Source organism: Pteropus vampyrus, unplaced genomic scaffold, assembly GCF_000151845.1.
Source record: "Pteropus vampyrus isolate Shadow unplaced genomic scaffold, Pvam_2.0 Scaffold52, whole genome shotgun sequence".
Lineage (NCBI taxonomy): Eukaryota > Metazoa > Chordata > Mammalia > Chiroptera > Pteropodidae > Pteropus > Pteropus vampyrus.
This window is the reverse complement of record NW_011888833.1, coordinates 2,686,941-2,693,177: the sequence shown is the minus strand read 5'-3', so window position 1 is coordinate 2,693,177 and position 6,237 is coordinate 2,686,941. Positions and strand designations below refer to the sequence as shown.

At 41.0% G+C, this 6,237-nt stretch overlaps 1 long non-coding RNA gene and 1 other non-coding gene across 2 annotated transcripts in view; both read right to left on the bottom strand.

The window, feature by feature from the left end:
* Positions 1-389: 389 nt before the first annotated feature.
* LOC111739666 lies at positions 390-508 on the bottom strand. The gene has a single exon (XR_002780341.1). It is a non-coding gene; the product is annotated as a 5S ribosomal RNA (ribosomal RNA).
* Positions 509-4,126: 3,618 nt separating this feature from the next.
* The window catches only part of LOC105292106, an 11,745-nt gene continuing 9,634 nt past the window's right edge, over positions 4,127-6,237 (bottom strand). Inside the window, exon 3 of the long non-coding RNA XR_895893.2 lies at positions 4,127-4,678. This is a non-coding gene — a long non-coding RNA (uncharacterized LOC105292106). The remainder of the gene's footprint in view (positions 4,679-6,237) is intronic.

The following is a 6,237-nucleotide window of genomic DNA, read 5'->3' as shown; positions in this document are numbered from 1 at the left end:
GCTTACATAATAACTTTCTGAACTTCACTGGGCACAAGGAATCGGACACTATCTCTAGAAGTCCCCTGTCCAGCTTACCCTTCAGTTTCAGCTGTCTTCTCCTGGGTCAACTAAAGCCAAACAGAATTCTAGCAAATGCTTTCAACTGAACCTTACCAACTTAATGCACACAAATCAGCTTTCGAATACTGCGAAAAACCAAGATTTAAGGATCACATATTTGAAGAGTAGTTTGAAGACAACAGTTAGCAATGGAACTGGATCTATAAAATTTGAAAGCTTAGTGCAAATTAGCAGCCGTCTGACAAAGATTCTTCGCATAGCATTTTACGCTCCAGCTACAAATCCCAAAGAGGAAATTTTTTAAAAAGTCTTTTTTTTTTTTTTTACGCCTACAGCACCTGGTCTTCCTAGGTGGTCTCCCATCCAAGTACTAACCAGGCCCGACCCTGCTTAGCTTCCGAGATCAGACAAGATTGGGTGCGTTCAGGGTGGCGTGGCTGTAGACCAATGATGAAACTAATAAAGGCATTTTGTATCAATTATTTTGCAGGAATATTGTGATGTCATTAAAGTTATTGCCGGTTTTCAAAAAAAGTCTATTTCGATAATTCCTGGCATATATGAAATTGTAGCCAGAGTAATTTTTCTGATGGCTAAAAACGTTTTCGTCTTTTGTCAGCAAATAGTCTAGTTAAAATATTTCAACCACAGACTTTCCTTTTTTCCACAGAGTACAGCCAAGTCTTGAATGAGAGCTCGGAGGTAGAGACAGGACACTGTGCCGGTCGGCAGAAAATTGTGAATCTATTCATAGGATCTAAGCCCAATTGCTCACCTATTTCATTTGACAACCAGAAAGGCTATTTTGAGAAAATATTTGTGGCATTCTTTTTAAAGCGTCTCCAAGATAACTTTTAACAAGCATCGCCAAATGCTAATTCCCTATCTGCTTTTCCCACAAAATTTGACCCATTTGACTAATAAGCAGCTTCACCAGAAATCTAAGGACATGACAGAGTAGGAGGAAAGCGAAATCAGCTTAATTACAGGACAAATGAAAAACTGAAGACCTTTAGTTCAAAGCAATTTAGCAGAGTTGTGCTGAGACTTGCCCAGAATTCACAAAGCAAAATGGAAATAACCCCGTGTGTCCGCGTTCCTGAATAACTTTGCAGAAGCAAGATCACCATGGAAACATGCATTTTGACCTGGGACTCACCCAAACGGCACAGTAGTCACAGTTTGCTACAAATGGAGATTACTTCGGGAGCTTTCAGTGACAGCCCTGGCTCTCCTGGGAGCACACCCAGCAGAAGTATGAGACCAGGACAGTGTTCTTAAACCTTTTGGTCTCAGAACCCTTTTACTGCTTAAAAATTATTGAGGATCAATCAGAATTTCTGCTTATGTGAGTTTTATCTATCAATATTTACATATTAGAAATTGAAATCAATTTTTAGAAATATTCATTAATTTATATTAAAATAAAACCTCCACTACATGTTAACATAAGTAATGTCTTTTTATGACAAATAACTATATTTCCACTCTCCCCCCAAATAGCAAGAAGTGTGGTATTGTTTTACATTTTTGCAATATCCTTGATATCTAGCTCAGTCGAAGTCAGCTGGACACTGGTATCTGCTTCTGCACTGAATCTACTGCCATACGCTATTTGGTTGAAGTATATGAAGAAAATCCAGACTCATACAGATGTGTTATAGCAGTATTTTAATAACTTTTTCAGGTAATTGTAGCTATTCTTGCTTGATACTACACCAACACTCAATAAGTGGCAGACTTTTTTGAAGAGAGTAGATGCAATGTAATATCTAAAATGCCATTGCTAAAGTTTTCAGTTACATTAAAATCTACTGGTGCATCTTATACTTCAAATGATCTTTTCCAAGTCTTTATTTTGTTATGGTTGGTCATTTGAAAATATGATTCCCTCACTTAGGCAGATGACCCAAATGCTGACACATTTAATTATACAATATAAAACAAAATACGTTGGTTTATATCACCAATGATCTCATCAGAAAAATATGTACGTTGTAGGAAACTATCAAACTCATCGTGGTGGATACAAGTTTTCCAAAGTTCTCATTTTTACTTAAAAGCTCAAGTTCTCATTGGCAACAAACACTGCCAGCTGTTTTCCTTGAAGTAACAGTAGTCTAGTTTAGTTTATTTCTCAGGAAATGTCTGCCAAATACTCAACTCTGAATAACCACAGTTTGTTGTTCTTTAAGTAAAAATAGTATTCAACGGGACAGACGAAGTGATGGTTAGCTCAGCTTTCACCTTGAACAACAGAACAAGTGCTTGCTTCTCCTCCAGGCAATCATCAAACTGGTCATAGAGCAAAGGTTTCTTACGCATACTTCCCATTTCGTCACAATACAAATAATTAAAAAGATGTATACTCGAAACTGGAGATTGAGTAGAATTAATGATTTTTACTGCCCTCATCTAGCATATTCTTAAGTGAGCTGGCTTTTTTTTTTTTTCTGTCTTAACCGTGAGTACCTGGTGATGAAAAACACAATAATGACCAGTACGATTTGTTGCCACTGCCTCGATTCGTGGTAAGGCACTGGGTTGTTTTTCCCATTATTGCTTTGGCTCCATCGGAGACATGTCCACGCAGAGAAAAAGGCAAATAATGTCTTAGCATTATTACGACTACAGTTGCGACCTCACACATCCCTTGCAAAGGTCTTGGAGACACCCATACACACACAGACCGGACTGAAGAGGGACACCATAGAGGAAAGCGTGGGACAGCTCGCTTGGATTCGGGGACGCCTTCTTTGAGAGTGCCCACCCCCGTGATAAGCCACGTCCCCTATGCTGTCTCCCGCCCTGTTTCTGTATCTGTGCAGACCTTTGCTTCTATCAGTGAAATCGCTTTGCCCAGCACCGGTTTTGTCACCAGAGGTGACAAAAATCTGGCGTGTGGAGGTCTTTTCTCCCCAGTGAGTGCCTATCAGGCACGAATACTCTTAATTTTCAGTCAGCCTGGAACTGGCCTCAGAAACTACTCGACCCAAGTACACGTAGCCATAACCAATCGGGGCTCACAACAGAGGTGACATTTGTCCACTCCCATCGAAATCAGCAGGAAGCACGTGTGTGGGATCCGAGGTGAGCCTCTTTCTTCCTTCGCTGCAAATAAAAAAAAGTTAAGTTTGCCAGGAAGAGACGTGGACAGCTCCAAGCGATGGCGTGGCCTAGAAAAACTGACATAATCACTAAGAGTAAGCGCTGTTGACACCGACTGACCAACTGGTCTCCTTGAATTTATCCCAAGTCCAACAGTCTACTCAGATGCTTCCTGTCAACCACAAAACTTCACCCTGTATCCGTTTTCACGTTTCCAAATTGTGCTCTCCTGCCTGAACAATTAGGCCGCCATAAATCACTGCAGTGGCTTCAACACTTCGCCACTCTTCCCGTCTGAACGTGAGACGTCTCGTGTTTGATGAGGTTCTTCTACGTGTTGCGTTGGCCTTAAAGTCTAGGGCAGTTGAAGGTATTTTGGAAGGTAGAGCAACAAGCAAGATTCGGGAGCGGAAAAATCTGGATGCAGACAGTGAAGGGTTAGGGGGTTGAAATTAAATTCGAATGTCCAATCGCGTGGGCACAAGCCTGTTTACTATGCCTATTTTCAGGTAGAGAATCGAACTCTGGAGGAGTGCAATCTTTGCCTTGTTCATTAAAAGAAAAGATCTTGTTCATTTTGTTTTTCTGCTTCTCAGGATCTCAAATGAAAATTTCGATAAAAAAATATTATTTTATGTAAGTATTCCTCACGCTATGTTTTAAAATTATTCCTATATTTCTGCTCTCCTTACTCTGGATATCATTACAGTGACATTTTCCTGGGAACAGGAATTCTCATTATTTTACTTTCTACACTGAAAATTCCTAATCAGTTCTTATTTAAAACTGTTTTGCTCCCAATTTCCCAAGACAAAGGGGATATCAAACAGCGTTGATTGATACTCAAATGGAGCTGTCGACTAGATCCTCACATGTAGAAAACAGGTCTCTGTTTCCTCCCAGCTTGGAAAATTTGCCCTGCCGGAGTTAAACTGTCGATGTCTTCTGAAAGCCAAAATAAAACAAAAATACTTTGTTCAAATCTTTTCACAGGAGAAAACACAAAAATGGAAAAGAGGTGTGAATTTAGCTGAACGACTAAGCGTGATGGGTTTTATTTAGTATTTTACTCAAGCCTGGTGCGAAATTATAAATTTGCTTCATTTTAATACGTCGCAGTCCTGTTTATTTGTCGACCTTATTCTCTAAAGCTACTAAGTTTTTAAAGCTGTTCTCCATCGCTATGCCTTTACATAAGCTAAAAGACTTTCTGCCTAAAATAGCCTTGCTAGCTGTTCTCCGGTCAAAGTGCTCCTCTTTCCCGAGTTCGGCCTCCTCTGTGAGGCTTTTGGTCAGGGTCTCCTCCCTTCCAGCCGCGTCCTCTAATGCAGGCACTGTGCCACCGCCCGCCCGTGGACGGCCTCGCTGCTCCCGCTCAGTGGCCTCCGTCACGGCACTGAGGACGCTGTACTCGTCTTTCTCCTTGTGGAGTCCTGAGGACAAGGACCTCGTTTGATTCATCGTTACAGTCTCATCGCTCAGGAGAGTCCCCGGCTTAATCTAGATGCTAATAAATATTGAGTGAATTTTCAGTTTTACCATTTTCTACGTTTAATTTACTTCACATTTCTTTTTAAGTTTCGATGTTTTTCTTATTCTCTTGACCTTAACGATCTAAAAGTGCAGACATATTGGCCATTAGAAACTCAGGAAACCACTTCGGTGTTCAGATCTATTGGACGGAGCTAGTGACGCAAGACTATTTTAAAAGCCTATAGTAAAAATAAATGTCTACTCTCTTCAGAGGAAAATGCTAAATAATTAAAATAAAACTTTGCTTTGGAAAACCATTTGGCAATTTTTGATGACGTTAGACACTGTCAATCGTGAACAAAAAGTCGGCAGGTATTCCTTCGGCAAAAAAAGTATTTATTTGGGAAAAAGAAAAGATTGCAATCCTGTACACGTAGCCATGGTGAGCCACGTGCAGGAAGAACGTGGAACAAGGCGAGGGAGCTCTTTCACGGGGGGCAGAAGAAGTTAGGGGAGGGCGTTATCACCATTATGCAGCTTAAAAACCTTATCTCAATCTCTTCCTCTCTCCCTCCCTCTCTCTAGATATAGATATATAGATACAGATACACACACAGATACACACACACACCATACTACGGTTCAATTATTTACATTAAGTCAAGAATGATGTACAAAGTTTAAAATGGTGGGCCACAGCAAGAACACATTTAATTTTGGAACTCGTTTAGCTGTACTATTTTTTTTTATTTTCTTAATTATGTTTTTCTCAGGATAACAGTCACATCATTTTGGTCACACTTCGCCAGGGTCAACTGATGAGTGAGCTAAATAACAGAATATGCTAAAACAAACGAACGAAAGATTTAGAATTAAATTTCTCCTATGACAAATATTTTTTTACAGTTAACTAAAATAGAAGTAATTGTATATACTTTGGTCACAGACATTTGGTTTGCTCTGTAATTAAAACGTCTTATTAAATTCCAAGTTATTCAGATGGACAAAGCGATGTATACATTTAGGAAGAGGAGAAAGAATGAGCCATTTGAAGGCAACCGAAGCCCCCGAGGCTAGAGAGCGCTTGGCGATGGGACTAAAAACAGCAGTGGGCGCCACCAGGAACCAGGGAGGGAGCCAGCCAGCCTGGGAAGATAAGGGAACTGGTTTGTGCAGGACACCTTGTAAACTAAGGTAAGGATTCAGATTGCACTGTAAGATCACTAGAGAGCCTTCGGAGCGCCTTAAGCTAGGACGTGATATAATCAGGCCCACATTTTTCAAAGGTCATTCTATTATCTGGAAAGTGGATAGAGGCAAAACAGGAAAAAAAAGTGAGCTTGATGAGGTCATCGATCCTTTAGGACAGTGGTGGCGGCGGAGCTGGAAAGGGGTAAGCCATCGGAGATATGTTTTTGCGAGGGGACAAAATCTGCTGACGGACTGGATGTGGACGGGGTGGGGCACACGTAAAGACCAGGCCAAGGTCCCTGGCTGGTGCCGCTTCCTGACGTGGCAGCGGCTGGAGCAGAGACAGCGCTGCGGGCGGAATCGAATGGTTTTTTTCGGACAGGTTAACTTCGAGATGCTGGA